A 20,635-nucleotide genomic window follows, 5' to 3' on the forward strand; every position below is an offset into this window, starting at 1 on the left:
TCACTTACTAAAGCTGTAGTTTATTATGCCAGTGTTCACTTACTAAAGCTGTAGCTTATTATGCCAGTGTTCACTTACTAAAGCTGTAGCTTATTATTCCAGTGTTCACTTACTAAAGCTGTAGCTTATTATGCCAGTGTTCACTTACTAAAGCTGTAGGTTATTATGCCAGTGTTCACTTACTAAAGCTGTAGTTTATTATGCCAGTGTTCACTTACTAAAGCTGTAGCTTATTATACCAGTGTTCACTTACTAAAGCTGTAGCTTATTATTCCAGTGTTCACTTACTAAAGCTGTAGCTTATTATACCAGTGTTCACTTACTAAAGCTGTAGCTTATTATGCCAGTGTTCACTTACTAAAGCTGTAGCTTATTATGCCAGTGTTCACTTACTAAAGCTGTAGCTTATTATACCAGTGTTCACTTACTAAAGCTATAGCTTATTATGCCAGTGTTCACTTACTAAAGCTGTAGCTTATTATTCCAGTGTTCACTTACTAAAGCTGTAGCTTATTATACCAGTGTTCACTTACTAAAGCTGTAGCTTATTATACCAGTGTTCACTTACTAAAGCTGTAGCTTATTATACCAGTGTTCACTTACCAAAGCTGTAGCTTATTATACCAGTGTTCACTTACTAAAGCTGTAGTTTATTATGCCAGTGTTCACTTACTAAAGCTGTAGCTTATTATACCAGTGTTCACTTACTAAAGCTGTAGCTTATTATACCAGTGTTCACTTACTAAAGCTGTAGCTTATTATGCCAGTGTTCACTTACTAAAGCTGTAGCTTATTATACCAGTGTTCACTTACTAAAGCTGTAGTTTATTATACCAGTGTTCACTTACTAAAGCTGTAGCTTATTATGCCAGTGTTCACTTACTAAAGCTGTAGCTTATTATACCAGTGTTCACTTACTAAAGCTGTAGCTTATTATGCCAGTGTTCACTTACTAAAGCTGTAGCTTATTATACCAGTGTTCACTTACTAAAGCTGTAGTTTATTATGCCAGTGTTCACTTACTAAAGCTGTAGCTTATTATACCAGTGTTCACTTACTAAAGCTGTAGCTTATTATGCCAGTGTTCACTTACTAAAGCTGTAGCTTATTATACCAGTGTTCACTTACTAAAGCTGTAGCTTATTATGCCAGTGTTCACTTACTAAAGCTGTAGTTTATTATGCCAGTGTTCACTTACTAAAGCTGTAGCTTATTATACCAGTGTTCACTTACTAAAGCTGTAGCTTATTATGCCAGTGTTCACTTACTAAAGCTGTAGCTTATTATACCAATGTTCACTTACTAAAGCTGTAGTTTATTATGCCAGTGTTCACTTACTAAAGCTGTAGCTTATTATACCAGTGTTCACTTACTAAAGCTGTAGCTTATTATGCCAGTGTTCACTTACTAAAGCTGTAGCTTATTATACCAATGTTCACTTACTAAAGCTGTAGCTTATTATACCAGTGTTCACTTACTAAAGCTGTAGCTTATTATGCCAGTGTTCACTTACTAAAGCTGTAGCTTATTATACCAGTGTTCACTTACTAAAGCTGTAGTTTATTATGCCAGTGTTCACTTACTAAAGCTGTAGCTTATTATACCAGTGTTCACTTACTAAAGCTGTAGCTTATTATGCCAGTGTTCACTTACTAAAGCTGTAGCTTATTATACCAGTGTTCACTTACTAAAGCTGTAGTTTATTATGCCAGTGTTCACTTACTAAAGCTGTAGCTTATTATACCAGTGTTCACTTACTAAAGCTGTAGTTTATTATGCCAGTGTTCACTTACTAAAGCTGTAGCTTATTATACCAGTGTTCACTTACTAAAGCTGTAGTTTATTATGCCAGTGTTCACTTACTAAAGCTGTAGCTTATTATACCAGTGTTCACTTACTAAAGCTGTAGTTTATTATGCCAGTGTTCACTTACTAAAGCTGTAGCTTATTATACCAGTGTTCACTTACTAAAGCTGTAGCTTATTATGCCAGTGTTCACTTACTAAAGCTGTAGCTTATTATACCAGTGTTCACTTACTAAAGCTGTAGTTTATTATGCCAGTGTTCACTTACTAAAGCTGTAGCTTATTATACCAGTGTTCACTTACTAAAGCTGTAGCTTATTATGCCAGTGTTCACTTACTAAAGCTGTAGCTTATTATACCAGTGTTCACTTACTAAAGCTGTAGCTTATTATGCCAGTGTTCACTTACTAAAGCTGTAGTTTATTATGCCAGTGTTCACTTACTAAAGCTGTAGCTTATTATACCAGTGTTCACTTACTAAAGCTGTAGCTTATTATGCCAGTGTTCACTTACTAAAGCTGTAGCTTATTATACCAGTGTTCACTTACTAAAGCTGTAGTTTATTATGCCAGTGTTCACTTACTAAAGCTGTAGCTTATTATACCAGTGTTCACTTACTAAAGCTGTAGCTTATTATGCCAGTGTTCACTTACTAAAGCTGTAGCTTATTATACCAGTGTTCACTTACTAAAGCTGTAGCTTATTATACCAGTGTTCACTTACTAAAGCTGTAGTTTATTATACCAGTGTTCACTTACTAAAGCTGTAGTTTATTATGCCAGTGTTCACTTACTAAAGCTGTAGCTTATTATACCAGTGTTCACTTACTAAAGCTGTAGCTTATTATGCCAGTGTTCACTTAATTAAGCTGTAGCTTATTATACCAGTGTTCACTTACTAAAGCTGTAGCTTATTATACCAATGTTCACTTACTAAAGCTTTAGCTTATTATGCCAGTGTTCACTTACTAAAGCTGTAGCTTATTATGCCAGTGTTCACTTACTAAAGCTGTAGCTTATTATGCCAGTGTTCACTTACTAAAGCTGTAGCTTATTATGCCAGTGTTCACTTACTAAAGCTGTAGCTTATTATGCCAGTGTTCACTTACTAAAGCTGTAGCTTATTATACCAGTGTTCACTTACTAAAGCTTTAGCTTATTATACCAGTGTTCACTTACTAAAGCTTTAGCTTATTATGCCAGTGTTCACTTACTAAAGCTGTAGCTTATTATGCCAGTGTTCACTTACTAAAGCTGTAGCTTATTATACCAGTGTTCACTTACTAAAGCTGTAGCTTATTATACCAGTGTTCACTTACTAAAGCTTTAGCTTATTATACCAGTGTTCACTTACTAAAGCTGTAGCTTATTATACCAGTGTTCACTTACTAAAGCTGTAGCTTATTATGCCAGTGTTCACTTACTAAAGCTGTAGCTTATTATACCAGTGTTCACTTACTAAAGCTGTAGCTTATTATTCCAGTGTTCACTTACTAAAGCTGTAGCTTATTATGCCAGTGTTCACTTACTAAAGCTGTAGCTTATTATACCAGTGTTCACTTACTAAAGCTGTAGCTTATTATGCCAGTGTTCACTTACTAAAGCTGTAGCTTATTATACCAGTGTTCACTTACTAAAGCTATAGCTTATTATTCCAGTGTTCACTTACTAAAGCTGTAGCTTATTATGCCAGTGTTCACTTACTAAAGCTGTAGCTTATTATACCAGTGTTCACTTACTAAAGCTGTAGCTTATTATGCCAGTGTTCACTTACTAAAGCTGTAGCTTATTATACCAGTGTTCACTTACTAAAGCTGTAGTTTATTATTCCAGTGTTCACTTACTAAAGCTGTAGGTTATTATGCCAGTGTTCACTTACTAAAGCTGTAGCTTATTATGCCAGTGTTCACTTACTAAAGCTGTAGCTTATTATACCAGTGTTCACTTACTAAAGCTATAGCTTATTATTCCAGTGTTCACTTACTAAAGCTGTAGCTTATTATACCAGTGTTCACTTACTAAAGCTATAGCTTATTATTCCAGTGTTCACTTACTAAAGCTGTAGCTTATTATGCCAGTGTTCACTTACTAAAGCTGTAGCTTATTATACCAGTGTTCACTTACTAAAGCTGTAGCTTATTATACCAGTGTTCACTTACTAAAGCTGTAGGTTATTATACCAGTGTTCACTTACTAAAGCTGTAGGTTATTATGCCAGTGTTCACTTACTAAAGCTGTAGCTTATTATACCAGTGTTCACTTACTAAAGCTATAGCTTATTATTCCAGTGTTCACTTACTAAAGCTGTAGCTTATTATGCCAGTGTTCACTTACTAAAGCTGTAGCTTATTATACCAGTGTTCACTTACTAAAGCTGTAGGTTATTATGCCAGTGTTCACTTACTAAAGCTATAGCTTATTATGCCAGTGTTCACTTACTAAAGCTGTAGCTTATTATACCAGTGTTCACTTACTAAAGCTATAGCTTATTATACCAGTGTTCACTTACTAAAGCTGTAGCTTATTATGCCAGTGTTCACTTACTAAAGCTGTAGCTTATTATACCAGTGTTCACTTACCAAAGCTGTAGCTTATTATACCAGTGTTCACTTACTAAAGCTGTAGCTTATTATACCAGTGTTCACTTACCAAAGCTGTAGCTTATTATACCAGTGTTCACTTACTAAAGCTGTAGTTTATTATACCAGTGTTCACTTACTAAAGCTGTAGCTTATTATGCCAGTGTTCACTTACTAAAGCTGTAGCTTATTATACCAGTGTTCACTTACTAAAGCTGTAGTTTATTATACCAGTGTTCACTTACTAAAGCTGTAGCTTATTATGCCAGTGTTCACTTACTAAAGCTGTAGCTTATTATACCAGTGTTCACTTACCAAAGCTGTAGCTTATTATACCAGTGTTCACTTACTAAAGCTGTAGCTTATTATGCCAGTGTTCACTTACTAAAGCTGTAGCTTATTATACCAGTGTTCACTTACCAAAGCTGTAGCTTATTATACCAGTGTTCACTTACTAAAGCTGTAGCTTATTATACCAGTGTTCACTTACCAAAGCTGTAGCTTATTATACCAGTGTTCACTTACTAAAGCTGTAGGTTATTATACCAGTGTTCACTTACTAAAGCTGTAGCTTATTATACCAGTGTTCACTTACTAAAGCTGTAGCGTATTATACCAGTGTTCACTTACTAAAGCTATAGCTTATTATACCAGTGTTCACTTACCAAAGCTGTAGCTTATTATACCAGTGTTCACTTACTAAAGCTGTAGCTTATTATACCAGTGTTCACTTACTAAAGCTGTAGTTTATTATGCCAGTGTTCACTTACTAAAGCTGTAGTTTATTATGCCAGTGTTCACTTACTAAAGCTGTAGCTTATTATACCAGTGTTCACTTACTAAAGCTATAGCTTATTATACCAGTGTTCACTTACCAAAGCTGTAGCTTATTATGCCAGTGTTCACTTACTAAAGCTGTAGCTTATTATACCAGTGTTCACTTACTAAAGCTGTAGCTTATTATGCCAGTGTTCACTTACTAAAGCTGTAGCTTATTATACCAGTGTTCACTTACCAAAGCTGTAGCTTATTATACCAGTGTTCACTTACTAAAGCTGTAGTTTATTATGCCAGTGTTCACTTACTAAAGCTGTAGCTTATTATACCAGTGTTCACTTACTAAAGCTGTAGCTTATTATGCCAGTGTTCACTTACCAAAGCTGTAGCTTATTATACCAGTGTTCACTTACTAAAGCTGTAGTTTATTATGCCAGTGTTCACTTACTAAAGCTGTAGCTTATTATACCAGTGTTCACTTACTAAAGCTATAGCTTATTATGCCAGTGTTCACTTACTAAAGCTGTAGCTTATTATACCAGTGTTCACTTACTAAAGCTGTAGCTTATTATACCAGTGTTCACTTACTAAAGCTATAGCTTATTATACCAGTGTTCACTTACTAAAGCTGTAGGTTATTATACCAGTGTTCACTTACTAAAGCTGTAGTTTATTATGCCAGTGTTCACTTACTAAAGCTGTAGCTTATTATGCCAGTGTTCACTTACTAAAGCTGTAGTTTATTATGCCAGTGTTCACTTACTAAAGCTGTAGCTTATTATACCAGTGTTCACTTACTAAAGCTGTAGCTTATTATGCCAGTGTTCACTTACTAAAGCTGTAGCTTATTATGCCAGTGTTCACTTACTAAAGCTGTAGTTTATTATGCCAGTGTTCACTTACTAAAGCTGTAGCTTCTTATACCAGTGTTCACTTACTAAAGCTGTAGCTTATTATGCCAGTGTTCACTTACTAAAGCTGTAGTTTATTATTCCAGTGTTCACTTACTAAAGCTGTAGTTTATTATTCCAGTGTTCACTTACTAAAGCTGTAGTTTATTATTCCAGTGTTCACTTACTAAAGCTGTAGTTTATTATTCCAGTGTTCACTTACTAAAGCTGTAGTTTATTTTTCCAGTGTTCACTTACTAAAGCTGTAGCTTATTATGCCAGTGTTCACTTACTAAAGCTGTAGTTTATTATTCCAGTGTTCACTTACTAAAGCTGTAGTTTATTATTCCAGTGTTCACTTACTAAAGCTGTAGTTTATTATTCCAGTGTTCACTTACTAAAGCTGTAGTTTATTATTCCAGTGTTCACTTACTAAAGCTGTAGCTTATTATGCCAGTGTTCACTTACTAAAGCTGTAGTTTATTATTCCAGTGTTCACTTACTAAAGCTGTAGTTTATTATTCCAGTGTTCACTTACTAAAGCTGTAGTTTATTATTCCAGTGTTCACTTACTAAAGCTGTAGTTTATTATTCCAGTGTTCACTTACTAAAGCTGTAGCTTATTATGCCAGTGTTCACTTACTAAAGCTATAGCTTATTATGCCAGTGTTCACTTACTAAAGCTGTAGCTTATTATACCAGTGTTCACTTACTAAAGCTGTAGCTTATTATGCCAGTGTTCACTTACTAAAGCTGTAGTTTATTATTCCAGTGTTCACTTACTAAAGCTGTAGTTTATTATTCCAGTGTTCACTTACTAAAGCTGTAGCTTATTATGCCAGTGTTCACTTACTAAAGCTATAGCTTATTATGCCAGTGTTCACTTACTAAAGCTGTAGCTTATTATACCAGTGTTCACTTACCAAAGCTGTAGCTTATTATACCAGTGTTCACTTACTAAAGCTGTAGTTTATTATGCCAGTGTTCACTTACTAAAGCTGTAGCTTATTATACCAGTGTTCACTTACCAAAGCTGTAGCTTATTATACCAGTGTTCACTTACTAAAGCTGTAGCTTATTATACCAGTGTTCACTTACCAAAGCTGTAGCTTATTATACCAGTGTTCACTTACCAAAGCTGTAGCTTATTATACCAGTGTTCACTTACCAAAGCTGTAGCTTATTATACCAGTGTTCACTTACTAAAGCTGTAGTTTATTATGCCAGTGTTCACTTACTAAAGCTGTAGCTTATTATACCAGTGTTCACTTACCAAAGCTGTAGCTTATTATACCAGTGTTCACTTACTAAAGCTGTAGTTTATTATGCCAGTGTTCACTTACTAAAGCTGTAGCTTATTATACCAGTGTTCACTTACTAAAGCTGTAGTTTATTATGCCAGTGTTCACTTACTAAAGCTGTAGCTTATTATACCAGTGTTCACTTACTAAAGCTGTAGCTTATTATACCAGTGTTCACTTACTAAAGCTATAGCTTATTATACCAGTGTTCACTTACTAAAGCTGTAGGTTATTATACCAGTGTTCACTTACTAAAGCTGTAGTTTATTATGCCAGTGTTCACTTACTAAAGCTGTAGGTTATTATGCCAGTGTTCACTTACTAAAGCTGTAGCTTATTATACCAGTGTTCACTTACTAAAGCTATAGCTTATTATGCCAGTGTTCACTTACTAAAGCTGTAGCTTATTATACCAGTGTTCACTTACTAAAGCTATAGCTTATTATGCCAGTGTTCACTTACTAAAGCTGTAGTTTATTATGCCAGTGTTCACTTACTAAAGCTGTAGCTTATTATACCAGTGTTCACTTACTAAAGCTGTAGCTTATTATGCCAGTGTTCACTTACTAAAGCTGTAGCTTATTATGCCAGTGTTCACTTACTAAAGCTGTAGTTTATTATTCCAGTGTTCACTTACTAAAGCTGTAGTTTATTATTCCAGTGTTCACTTACTAAAGCTGTAGTTTATTATTCCAGTGTTTACTTACTAAAGCTGTAGTTTATTATTCCAGTGTTCACTTACTAAAGCTGTAGTTTATTTTTCCAGTGTTCACTTACTAAAGCTGTAGCTTATTATGCCAGTGTTCACTTACTAAAGCTGTAGTTTATTATTCCAGTGTTCACTTACTAAAGCTGTAGTTTATTATTCCAGTGTTCACTTACTAAAGCTGTAGTTTATTATTCCAGTGTTCACTTACTAAAGCTGTAGTTTATTATTCCAGTGTTCACTTACTAAAGCTGTAGCTTATTATGCCAGTGTTCACTTACTAAAGCTGTAGTTTATTATTCCAGTGTTCACTTACTAAAGCTGTAGTTTATTATTCCAGTGTTCACTTACTAAAGCTGTAGTTTATTATTCCAGTGTTCACTTACTAAAGCTGTAGCTTATTATACCAGTGTTCACTTACTAAAGCTATAGCTTATTATGCCAGTGTTCACTTACTAAAGCTGTAGTTTATTATTCCAGTGTTCACTTACTAAAGCTGTAGTTTATTATTCCAGTGTTCACTTACTAAAGCTGTAGCTTATTATGCCAGTGTTCACTTACTAAAGCTGTAGTTTATTATTCCAGTGTTCACTTACTAAAGCTGTAGTTTATTATTCCAGTGTTCACTTACTAAAGCTGTAGCTTATTATGCCAGTGTTCACTTACTAAAGCTATAGCTTATTATGCCAGTGTTCACTTACTAAAGCTATAGCTTATCATGCCAGTGTTCACTTACTAAAGCTATAGCTTATTATGCCAGTGTTCACTTACTAAAGCTGTAGTTTATTATTCCAGTGTTCACTTGCTAAAGCTGTAGTTTATTATTCCAGTGTTCACTTACTAAAGCTGTAGTTTATTTCACTTACTAAAGCTGTAGTTTATTATGCCAGTGTTCACTTACTAAAGCTGTAGCTTATTATTCCAGTGTTCACTTACTAAAGCTGTAGTTTATTATGCCAGTGTTCACTTACTAAAGCTGTAGCTTATTATTCCAGTGTTCACTTACTAAAGCTGTAGCTTATTACTAACCTTCTTCTTCTTTTCTTTTCTGGAAAGTTCTTAAAACCACACGTTTATTTCTGTATCTAGATGTGTATATGTTTATTTTGTAAATACATGTGTATATATATGTCTGTGTGTACATACATGTACCGTCAAGGAGATGCTCAAAAAATTTCGTTGTGCACTGTGCAATGACAATAAAGGCATTCTATTCTATATTCTATTCTATTCTATTATACCAGTGTTCACTTACTAAAGCTGTAGCTTATTATACCAGTGTTCACTTACTAAAGCTGTAGCTTATTATTCCAGTGTTCACTTACTAAAGCTGTAGTTTATTATGCCAGTGTTCACTTACTAAAGCTGTAGCTTATTATTCCAGTGTTCACTTACTAAAGCTGTAGTTTATTATGCCAGTGTTCACTTACTAAAGCTGTAGCTTATTATTCCAGTGTTCACTTACTAAAGCTGTAGCTTATTATACCAGTGTTCACTTACTAAAGCTGTAGCTTATTATGCCAGTGTTCACTTACTAAAGCTGTAGCTTATTATTCCAGTGTTCACTTACTAAAGCTGTAGCTTATTATTCCAGTGTTCACTTACTAAAGCTGTAGCTTATTATACCAGTGTTCACTTACTAAAGCTGTAGCTTATTATTCCAGTGTTCACTTACTAAAGCTGTAGTTTATTATGCCAGTGTTCACTTACTAAAGCTGTAGCTTATTATTCCAGTGTTCACTTACTAAAGCTGTAGTTTATTATGCCAGTGTTCACTTACTAAAGCTGTAGCTTATTATTCCAGTGTTCACTTACTAAAGCTGTAGCTTATTATTCCAGTGTTCACTTACTAAAGCTGTAGCTTATTATACCAGTGTTCACTTACTAAAGCTGTAGCTTATTATACCAGTGTTCACTTACTAAAGCTGTAGCTTATTATACCAGTGTTCACTTACTAAAGCTGTAGCTTATTATACCAGTGTTCACTTACTAAAGCTGTAGCTTATTATGCCAGTGTTCACTTACTAAAGCTGTAGCTTATTATACCAGTGTTCACTTACTAAAGCTGTAGCTTATTATGCCAGTGTTCACTTACTAAAGCTGTAGCTTATTATACCAGTGTTCACTTACTAAAGCTGTAGCTTATTATTCCAGTGTTCACTTACTAAAGCTGTAGCTTATTATTCCAGTGTTCACTTACTAAAGCTGTAGCTTATTATACCAGTGTTCACTTACTAAAGCTGTAGCTTATTATGCCAGTGTTCACTTACTAAAGCTGTAGCTTATTATGCCAGTGTTCACTTACTAAAGCTGTAGCTTATTATGCCAGTGTTCACTTACTAAAGCTGTAGCTTATTATACCAGTGTTCACTTACTAAAGCTGTAGTTTATTATTCCAGTGTTCACTTACTAAAGCTGTAGCTCATTATGCCAGTGTTCACTTACTAAAGCTGTAGCTTATTATTCCAGTGTTCACTTACTAAAGCTGTAGTTTATTATTCCAGTGTTCACTTACTAAAGCTGTAGTTTATTATTCCAGTGTTCACTTACTAAAGCTGTAGCTTATTATGCCAGTGTTCACTTACTAAAGCTGTAGCTTATTATACCAGTGTTCACTTACTAAAGCTGTAGCTTATTATTCCAGTGTTCACTTACTAAAGCTGTAGTTTATTATGCCAGTGTTCACTTACTAAAGCTGTAGCTTATTATACCAGTGTTCACTTACTAAAGCTGTAGCTTATTATTCCAGTGTTCACTTACTAAAGCTGTAGTTTATTATGCCAGTGTTCACTTACTAAAGCTGTAGCTTATTATGCCAGTGTTCACTTACTAAAGCTGTAGCTTATTATACCAGTGTTCACTTACTAAAGCTGTAGCTTATTATTCCAGTGTTCACTTACTAAAGCTGTAGTTTATTATGCCAGTGTTCACTTACTAAAGCTGTAGGTTATTATGCCAGTGTTCACTTACTAAAGCTGTAGCCTATTATGCCAGTGTTCACTTACTAAAGCTGTAGCTTATTATGCCAGTGTTCACTTACTAAAGCTGTAGCTTATTATTCCAGTGTTCACTTACTAAAGCTGTAGCTTATTATACCAGTGTTCACTTACTATAAAGCTGTAGCTTATTATTCCAGTGTTCACTTACTAAAGCTGTAGCTTATTATTCCAGTGTTCACTTACTAAAGCTGTAGGTTATTATGCCAGTGTTCACTTACTAAAGCTGTAGCTTATTATGCCAGTGTTCACTTACTAAAGCTGTAGGTTATTATGCCAGTGTTCACTTACTAAAGCTATAGCTTATTATGCCAGTGTTCACTTACTAAAGCTGTAGCTTATTATGCCAGTGTTCACTTACTAAAGCTGTAGCTTATTATTCCAGTGTTCACTTACTAAAGCTGTAGCTTATTATACCAGTGTTCACTTACTAAAGCTGTAGTTTATTATGCCAGTGTTCACTTACTAAAGCTGTAGCTTATTATTCCAGTGTTCACTTACTAAAGCTGTAGTTTATTATGCCAGTGTTCACTTACTAAAGCTGTAGGTTATTATGCCAGTGTTCACTTACTAAAGCTGTAGCCTATTATGCCAGTGTTCACTTACTAAAGCTTTAGCTTATTATGCCAGTGTTCACTTACTAAAGCTGTAGTTTATTATGCCAGTGTTCACTTACTAAAGCTGTAGTTTATTATGCCAGTTTTCACTTACTAAAGCTGTAGCTTATTATACCAGTGTTCACTTACTAAAGCTGTAGTTTATTATTCCAGTGTTCACTTACTAAAGCTGTAGCTTTTTATGCCAGTGTTCACTTACTAAAGCTGTAGTTTATTATGCCAGTGTTCACTTACTAAAGCTGTAGCTTATTATACCAGTGTTCACTTACTAAAGCTGTAGCTTATTATGCCAGTGTTCACTTTCTAAAGCTGTAGTTTATTATGCCAGTGTTCACTTACTAAAGCTGTAGCTTTTTATGCCAGTGTTCACTTACTAAAGCTGTAGTTTATTATGCCAGTGTTCACTTACTAAAGCTGTAGCTTTTTATGCCAGTGTTCACTTACTAAAGCTGTAGTTTATTATGCCAGTGTTCACTTACTAAAGCTGTAGCTTTTTATGCCAGTGTTCACTTACTAAAGCTGTAGTTTATTATGCCAGTGTTCACTTACTAAAGCTGTAGCTTATTATACCAGTGTTCACTTACTAAAGCTGTAGCTTATTATGCCAGTGTTCACTTTCTAAAGCTGTAGTTTATTATGCCAGTGTTCACTTTCTAAAGCTGTAGTTTATTATGCCAGTGTTCACTTACTAAAGCTGTAGCTTTTTATGCCAGTGTTCACTTTCTAAAGCTGTAGTTTATTATGCCAGTGTTCACTTACTAAAGCTGTAGCTTTTTATGCCAGTGTTCACTTACTAAAGCTGTAGTTTATTATGCCAGTGTTCACTTACTAAAGCTGTAGCTTTTTATGCCAGTGTTCACTTTCTAAAGCTGTAGTTTATTATGCCAGTGTTCACTTACTAAAGCTGTAGCTTTTTATGCCAGTGTTCACTTTCTAAAGCTGTAGTTTATTATGCCAGTGTTCACTTACTAAAGCTGTAGCTTTTTATGCCAGTGTTCACTTACTAAAGCTGTAGTTTATTATGCCAGTGTTCACTTACTAAAGCTGTAGCTTATTATATCAGTGTTCACTTACTAAAGCTGTAGCTTATTATGCCAGTGTTCACTTTCTAAAGCTGTAGTTTATTATGCCAGTGTTCACTTACTAAAGCTGTAGCTTTTTATGCCAGTGTTCACTTACTAAAGCTGTAGTTTATTATGCCAGTGTTCACTTACTAAAGCTGTAGCTTATTATACCAGTGTTCACTTACTAAAGCTGTAGGTTATTATGCCAGTGTTCACTTACTAAAGCTGTAGCCTATTATGCCAGTGTTCACTTACTAAAGCTGTAGCTTATTATGCCAGTGTTCACTTACTAAAGCTTTAGCTTATTATGCCAGTGTTCACTTACTAAAGCTGTAGTTTATTATGCCAGTGTTCACTTACTAAAGCTGTAGCTTTTTATGCCAGTTTTCACTTACTAAAGCTATAGCTTATTATACCAGTGTTCACTTACTAAAGCTGTAGCCTATTATGCCAGTGTTCACTTACTAAAGCTGTAGCTTATTATGCCAGTGTTCACTTACTAAAGCTTTAGCTTATTATGCCAGTGTTCACTTACTAAAGCTGTAGTTTATTATGCCAGTGTTCACTTACTAAAGCTGTAGCTTTTTATGCCAGTGTTCACTTACTAAAGCTGTAGCCTATTATGCCAGTGTTCACTTACTAAAGCTGTAGCTTATTATGCCAGTGTTCACTTACTAAAGCTTTAGCTTATTATGCCAGTGTTCACTTACTAAAGCTGTAGTTTATTATGCCAGTGTTCACTTACTAAAGCTGTAGCTTTTTATGCCAGTGTTCACTTACTAAAGCTGTAGCTTATTATGCCAGTGTTCACTTTCTAAAGCTGTAGTTTATTATGCCAGTGTTCACTTACTAAAGCTGTAGCTTTTTATGCCAGTGTTCACTTACTAAAGCTGTAGTTTATTATGCCAGTGTTCACTTACTAAAGCTGTAGCTTATTATACCAGTGTTCACTTACTAAAGCTGTAGTTTATTATGCCAGTGTTCACTTACTAAAGCTGTAGCTTATTATACCAGTGTTCACTTACTAAAGCTATAGCTTATTATGCCAGTGTTCACTTACTAAAGCTGTAGGTTATTATGCCAGTGTTCACTTACTAAAGCTGTAGCTTATTATACCAGTGTTCACTTACTAAAGCTATAGCTTATTATACCAGTGTTCACTTACTAAAGCTATAGCTTATTATGCCAGTGTTCACTTACTAAAGCTGTAGGTTATTATGCCAGTGTTCACTTACTAAAGCTGTAGCTTATTATGCCAGTGTTCACTTACTAAAGCTGTAGCTTATTATACCAGTGTTCACTTACTAAAGCTATAGCTTATTATGCCAGTGTTCACTTACTAAAGCTGTAGCTTATTATACCAGTGTTCACTTACTAAAGCTGTAGCTTATTATGCCAGTGTTCACTTACTAAAGCTGTAGCTTATTATGCCAGTGTTCACTTACTAAAGCTGTAGTTTATTATTTCAGTGTTCACTTACTAAAGCTGTAGTTTATTATTCCAGTGTTCACTTACTAAAGCTGTAGTTTATTATTCCAGTGTTCACTTACTAAAGCTGTAGTTTATTATACCAGTGTTCACTTACTAAAGCTGTAGTTTATTATTCCAGTGTTCACTTACTAAAGCTGTAGTTTATTATTCCAGTGTTCACTTACTAAAGCTGTAGTTTATTTTTCCAGTGTTCACTTACTAAAGCTGTAGCTTATTATGCCAGTGTTCACTTACTAAAGCTGTAGTTTATTATTCCAGTGTTCACTTACTAAAGCTGTAGTTTATTATTCCAGTGTTCACTTACTAAAGCTGTAGTTTATTATGCCAGTGTTCACTTACTAAAGCTGTAGCTTATTATACCAGTGTTCACTTACTAAAGCTATAGCTTATTATGCCAGTGTTCACTTACTAAAGCTGTAGTTTATTATGCCAGTGTTCACTTACTAAAGCTGTAGCTTATTATACCAGTGTTCACTTACTAAAGCTATAGCTTATTATACCAGTGTTCACTTACTAAAGCTGTAGCTTATTATACCAGTGTTCACTTACTAAAGCTGTAGCTTATTATGCCAGTGTTCACTTACTAAAGCTGTAGCTTATTATACCAGTGTTCACTTACTAAAGCTGTAGCTTATTATGCCAGTGTTCACTTACTAAAGCTGTAGTTTATTATGCCAGTGTTCACTTACTAAAGCTGTAGGTTATTATGCCAGTGTTCACTTACTAAAGCTGTAGCCTATTATGCCAGTGTTCACTTACTAAAGCTTTAGCTTATTATGCCAGTGTTCACTTACTAAAGCTGTAGTTTATTATGCCAGTGTTCACTTACTAAAGCTGTAGCTTATTATGCCAGTGTTCACTTACTAAAGCTGTAGCTTTTTATGCCAGTGTTCACTTACTAAAGCTGTAGCTTTTTATGCCAGTGTTCACTTACTAAAGCTATAGCTTATTATGCCAGTGTTCACTTACTAAAGCTGTAGCTTATTATGCCAGTGTTCACTTACTAAAGCTATAGCTTATTATGCCAGTGTTCACTTACTAAAGCTGTAGCTTTTTATGCCAGTGTTCACTTACTAAAGCTATAGCTTATTATGCCAGTGTTCACTTACTAAAGCTGTAGCTTATTATGCCAGTGTTCACTTACTAAAGCTGTAGCTTATTATGCCAGTGTTCACTTACTAAAGCTGTAGCTTATTATACCAGTGTTCACTTACTAAAGCTGTAGCTTATTATGCCAGTGTTCACTTACTAAAGCTGTAGCTTATTATGCCAGTGTTCACTTACTAAAGCTGTAGCTTATTATGCCAGTGTTCACTTACTAAAGCTGTAGCTTATTATGCCAGTGTTCACTTACTAAAGCTGTAGCTTATTATGCCAGTGTTCACTTACTAAAGCTGTAGTTTATTATGCCAGTGTTCACTTACTAAAGCTGTAGCTTATTATGCCAGTGTTCACTTACTAAAGCTGTAGCTTATTATACCAGTGTTCACTTACTAAAGCTGTAGCTTATTATACCAGTGTTCACTTACTAAAGCTGTAGCTTATTATACCAGTGTTCACTTACTAAAGCTGTAGCTTATTATGCCAGTGTTCACTTACTAAAGCTGTAGTTTATTATGCCAGTGTTCACTTACTAAAGCTGTAGCTTATTATGCCAGTGTTCACTTACTAAAGCTGTAGCTTATTATACCAGTGTTCACTTACTAAAGCTGTAGTTTATTATGCCAGTGTTCACTTACTAAAGCTGTAGCTTATTATTCCAGTGTTCACTTACTAAAGCTGTAGTTTATTATGCCAGTGTTCACTTACTAAAGCTGTAGCTTATTATTCCAGTGTTCACTTACTAAAGCTATAGTTTATTATGCCAGTGTTCACTTACTAAAGCTGTAGCTTATTATGCCAGTGTTCACTTACTAAAGCTGTAGGTTATTATACCAGTGTTCACTTACTAAAGCTATAGTTTATTATGCCAGTGTTCACTTACTAAAGCTGTAGGTTATTATGCCAGTGTTCACTTACTAAAGCTGTAGCTTATTATACCAGTGTTCACTTACTATAAAGCTGTAGCTTATTATTCCAGTGTTCACTTACTAAAGCTGTAGCTTATTATTCCAGTGTTCACTTACTAAAGCTGTAGGTTATTATGCCAGTGTTCACTTACTAAAGCTGTAGCTTATTATGCCAGTGTTCACTTACTAAAGCTGTAGGTTATTATGCCAGTGTTCACTTACTAAAGCTATAGCTTATTATGCCAGTGTTCACTTACTAAAGCTGTAGCTTATTATGCCAGTGTTCACTTACTAAAGCTGTAGGTTATTATGCCAGTGTTCACTTACTAAAGCTATAGCTTATTATGCCAGTGTTCACTTACTAAAGCTGTAGTTTATTATGCCAGTGTTCACTTACTAAAGCTGTAGCTTATTATTCCAGTGTTCACTTACTAAAGCTGTAGTTTATTATGCCAGTGTTCACTTACTAAAGCTGTAGGTTATTATGCCAGTGTTCACTTACTAAAGCTGTAGCCTATTATGCCAGTGTTCACTTACTAAAGCTGTAGCTTATTATGCCAGTGTTCACTTACTAAAGCTGTAGCTTATTATTCCAGTGTTCACTTACTAAAGCTGTAGCTTATTATACCAGTGTTCACTTACTAAAGCTGTAGCTTATTATACCAGTGTTCACTTACTATAAAGCTGTAGCTTATTATTCCAGTGTTCACTTACTAAAGCTGTAGCTTATTATTCCAGTGTTCACTTACTAAAGCTGTAGGTTATTATGCCAGTGTTCACTTACTAAAGCTGTAGCTTATTATGCCAGTGTTCACTTACTAAAGCTGTAGGTTATTATGCCAGTGTTCACTTACTAAAGCTATAGCTTATTATGCCAGTGTTCACTTACTAAAGCTGTAGCTTATTATGCCAGTGTTCACTTACTAAAGCTGTAGCTTATTATTCCAGTGTTCACTTACTAAAGCTGTAGCTTATTATACCAGTGTTCACTTACTAAAGCTGTAGCTTATTATTCCAGTGTTCACTTACTAAAGCTGTAGCTTATTATTCCAGTGTTCACTTACTAAAGCTGTAGTTTATTATGCCAGTGTTCACTTACTAAAGCTGTAGCTTATTATTCCAGTGTTCACTTACTAAAGCTGTAGTTTATTATGCCAGTGTTCACTTACTAAAGCTGTAGGTTATTATGCCAGTGTTCACTTACTAAAGCTGTAGCCTATTATGCCAGTGTTCACTTACTAAAGCTTTAGCTTATTATGCCAGTGTTCACTTACTAAAGCTGTAGTTTATTATGCCAGTGTTCACTTACTAAAGCTGTAGCTTTTTATGCCAGTTTTCACTTACTAAAGCTATAGCTTATTATGCCAGTGTTCACTTACTAAAGCTGTAGCTTATTATGCCAGTGTTCACTTTCTAAAGCTGTAGTTTATTATGCCAGTGTTCACTTACTAAAGCTGTAGCTTTTTATGCCAGTGTTCACTTACTAAAGCTGTAGTTTATTATGCCAGTGTTCACTTACTAAAGCTGTAGCTTATTATACCAGTGTTCACTTACTAAAGCTGTAGTTTATTATGCCAGTGTTCACTTACTAAAGCTGTAGCTTATTATACCAGTGTTCACTTACTAAAGCTATAGCTTATTATGCCAGTGTTCACTTACTAAAGCTGTAGGTTATTATGCCAGTGTTCACTTACTAAAGCTGTAGCTTATTATACCAGTGTTCACTTACTAAAGCTATAGCTTATTATGCCAGTGTTCACTTACTAAAGCTGTAGCCTATTATGCCAGTGTTCACTTACTAAAGCTTTAGCTTATTATGCCAGTGTTCACTTACTAAAGCTATAGCTTATTATGCCAGTGTTCACTTACTAAAGCTGTAGCTTATTATGCCAGTGTTCACTTACTAAAGCTGTAGCTTTTTATGCCAGTGTTCACTTACTAAAGCTGTAGCTTTTTATGCCAGTGTTCACTTACTAAAGCTATAGCTTATTATGCCAGTGTTCACTTACTAAAGCTGTAGCTTATTATGCCAGTGTTCACTTACTAAAGCTATAGCTTATTATGCCAGTGTTCACTTACTAAAGCTGTAGCTTTTTATGCCAGTGTTCACTTACTAAAGCTATAGCTTATTATGCCAGTGTTCACTTACTAAAGCTGTAGCTTATTATGCCAGTGTTCACTTACTAAAGCTGTAGCTTATTATGCCAGTGTTCACTTACTAAAGCTGTAGCTTATTATACCAGTGTTCACTTACTAAAGCTGTAGCTTATTATGCCAGTGTTCACTTACTAAAGCTGTAGCTTATTATGCCAGTGTTCACTTACTAAAGCTGTAGCTTATTATGCCAGTGTTCACTTACTAAAGCTGTAGCTTATTATGCCAGTGTTCACTTACTAAAGCTATAGCTTATTATGCCAGTGTTCACTTACTAAAGCTGTAGCTTATTATGCCAGTGTTCACTTACTAAAGCTGTAGCTTATTATGCCAGTGTTCACTTACTAAAGCTGTAGCTTATTATACCAGTGTTCACTTACTAAAGCTGTAGTTTATTATGCCAGTGTTCACTTACTAAAGCTGTAGCTTATTATGCCAGTGTTCACTTACTAAAGCTGTAGCTTATTATGCCAGTGTTCACTTACTAAAGCTGTAGTTTATTATGCCAGTGTTCACTTACTAAAGCTGTAGTTTATTATACCAGTGTTCACTTACTAAAGCTGTAGTTTATTATGCCAGTGTTCACTTACTAAAGCTGTAGCTTATTATGCCAGTGTTCACTTACTAAAGCTGTAGCTTATTATGCCAGTGTTCACTTACTAAAGCTGTAGCTTATTATGCGAGGTGCACTTGAATCGTCTACTAATTGCACTCTGAAGGTGAAGGGTAAAAAAAACACTATTAAATGGTGAAAGATGGAAATAGATTTGGATTTCAGAAACCGAAGATTTCTTTTGAGGTGCACTGACACCTCAAAGCGAGAAGATCCTGGTTTTTGATTCTCTATATGGAGTTTGCATGTTCTCCCCGTGTTTGTGTGGGTTTCCTCCTACAGACCAAGAACATGTAAGTTATTGAATTGGAAATACAAAATTGCCTGTGATGTTGTTTGACATTGAACTTGAACTGATGAATTATGTGACCTGTAACAACTGTCTTGTCATGAATGCAACCGAAGTGTATCACACTCCTAATGAACATATTTCAAAAAATGGTTTGATGAGGTGATCAGGACCTGGCAACCACTCTCAGCAATATAACTGTGGCTGATTTATACCTGGTTACTGCCCACATCTTAACACATTGAACAGAATTTGTATTAAGCTGCATTTCCTATATCTCCCCCTGTTCCTTTTTTGTGCTGTCCTCCCTCATTTGAATGTGCATATGGGAACGAGACACCATATGTGTATTTTAATGTACATGCCGTGTAAACTGTGTTTAAAGCCATATACATTTAACAGGCATGTTTTTTCTTTGTGCAGAATATGACCAAATTACTGTTAAAAATGGGAGTAAACAGCTTAATACATCTAGCCCTGTATGTATTTACATTTATTAATTCTTCAGTTGACAGTTGGGGTTATTCTGACCACATTTTATTGTTGATACATTACATTTCATTATATTGTCGACATCTAGCAGATGCCTTTATCCAAAGCGACTTACAAGCCTTGCTCAAGGGCCCAACAGCAGCAACCTGGCAGTGGTGGGGCTTGAACCAGTGACCTTCTGATTACTAGTCCAGTACCTTAACCACTAGACTATGACTTCCCCATCAATACAAATGATACAAATATGATATAAATTTCCTCAATACTAGCTGATAATGATTCCAATATACTGATCCCAAATAATAATCCTCCTGCAAGTTTTAATGCAAACACACATGAGGACCTACAGTCATATGGATGATTTATGTTGTTTGAGTCAGTGGACTTGAAACTTGTAGTATTGGAGCTGATACAAATACATAGTATTGGACCTGGACATCACTAATCAAGACTGCTTTTTTGCATGTTGGATACTGTACAGTTTTATTTCAGGGTTGAGTAGTGTTAAGTGTTAATCTATTAATTCTGACTATAAAACAATAATAAATTCATGTATAAATATCACCTCAATTTGTAACCTTTAAACATGTGAATTATGAGTGTGTGGTTCAGTGTGTCTGTCTAATAGTGCAGCAGTGTAATATGCTAGAGCTGCAAGTCTCAGCGATTCCACCAGCCTGGTCGGGTCCTTAACAGACAATTGGCTGTGTGTTGGGGGGGAAAGCCAGTTGAAGAATCTCTCTCTTGCCACAGCATAAGTGACTTCTACTGTCTGGTCGAGGTAATGAAGGGTGAAGTGTAACATGTATAACTGTTTTTGAGAAGCACAGGACCCATTGTGACGCTAACTGGG

At 35.1% G+C, this 20,635-nt stretch overlaps 1 long non-coding RNA gene across 3 annotated transcripts in view; it reads left to right on the top strand.

Annotated features, from left to right (window-relative positions):
* LOC134324007 (uncharacterized) overlaps positions 1 to 20,635 on the top strand; it is a 218,741-nt gene that overhangs the window by 181,525 nt on the left and 16,581 nt on the right. The window lies entirely within an intron of this gene.

This window comes from Trichomycterus rosablanca, chromosome 1 (genome assembly GCF_030014385.1).
Source record: "Trichomycterus rosablanca isolate fTriRos1 chromosome 1, fTriRos1.hap1, whole genome shotgun sequence".
NCBI lineage: Eukaryota > Metazoa > Chordata > Actinopteri > Siluriformes > Trichomycteridae > Trichomycterus > Trichomycterus rosablanca.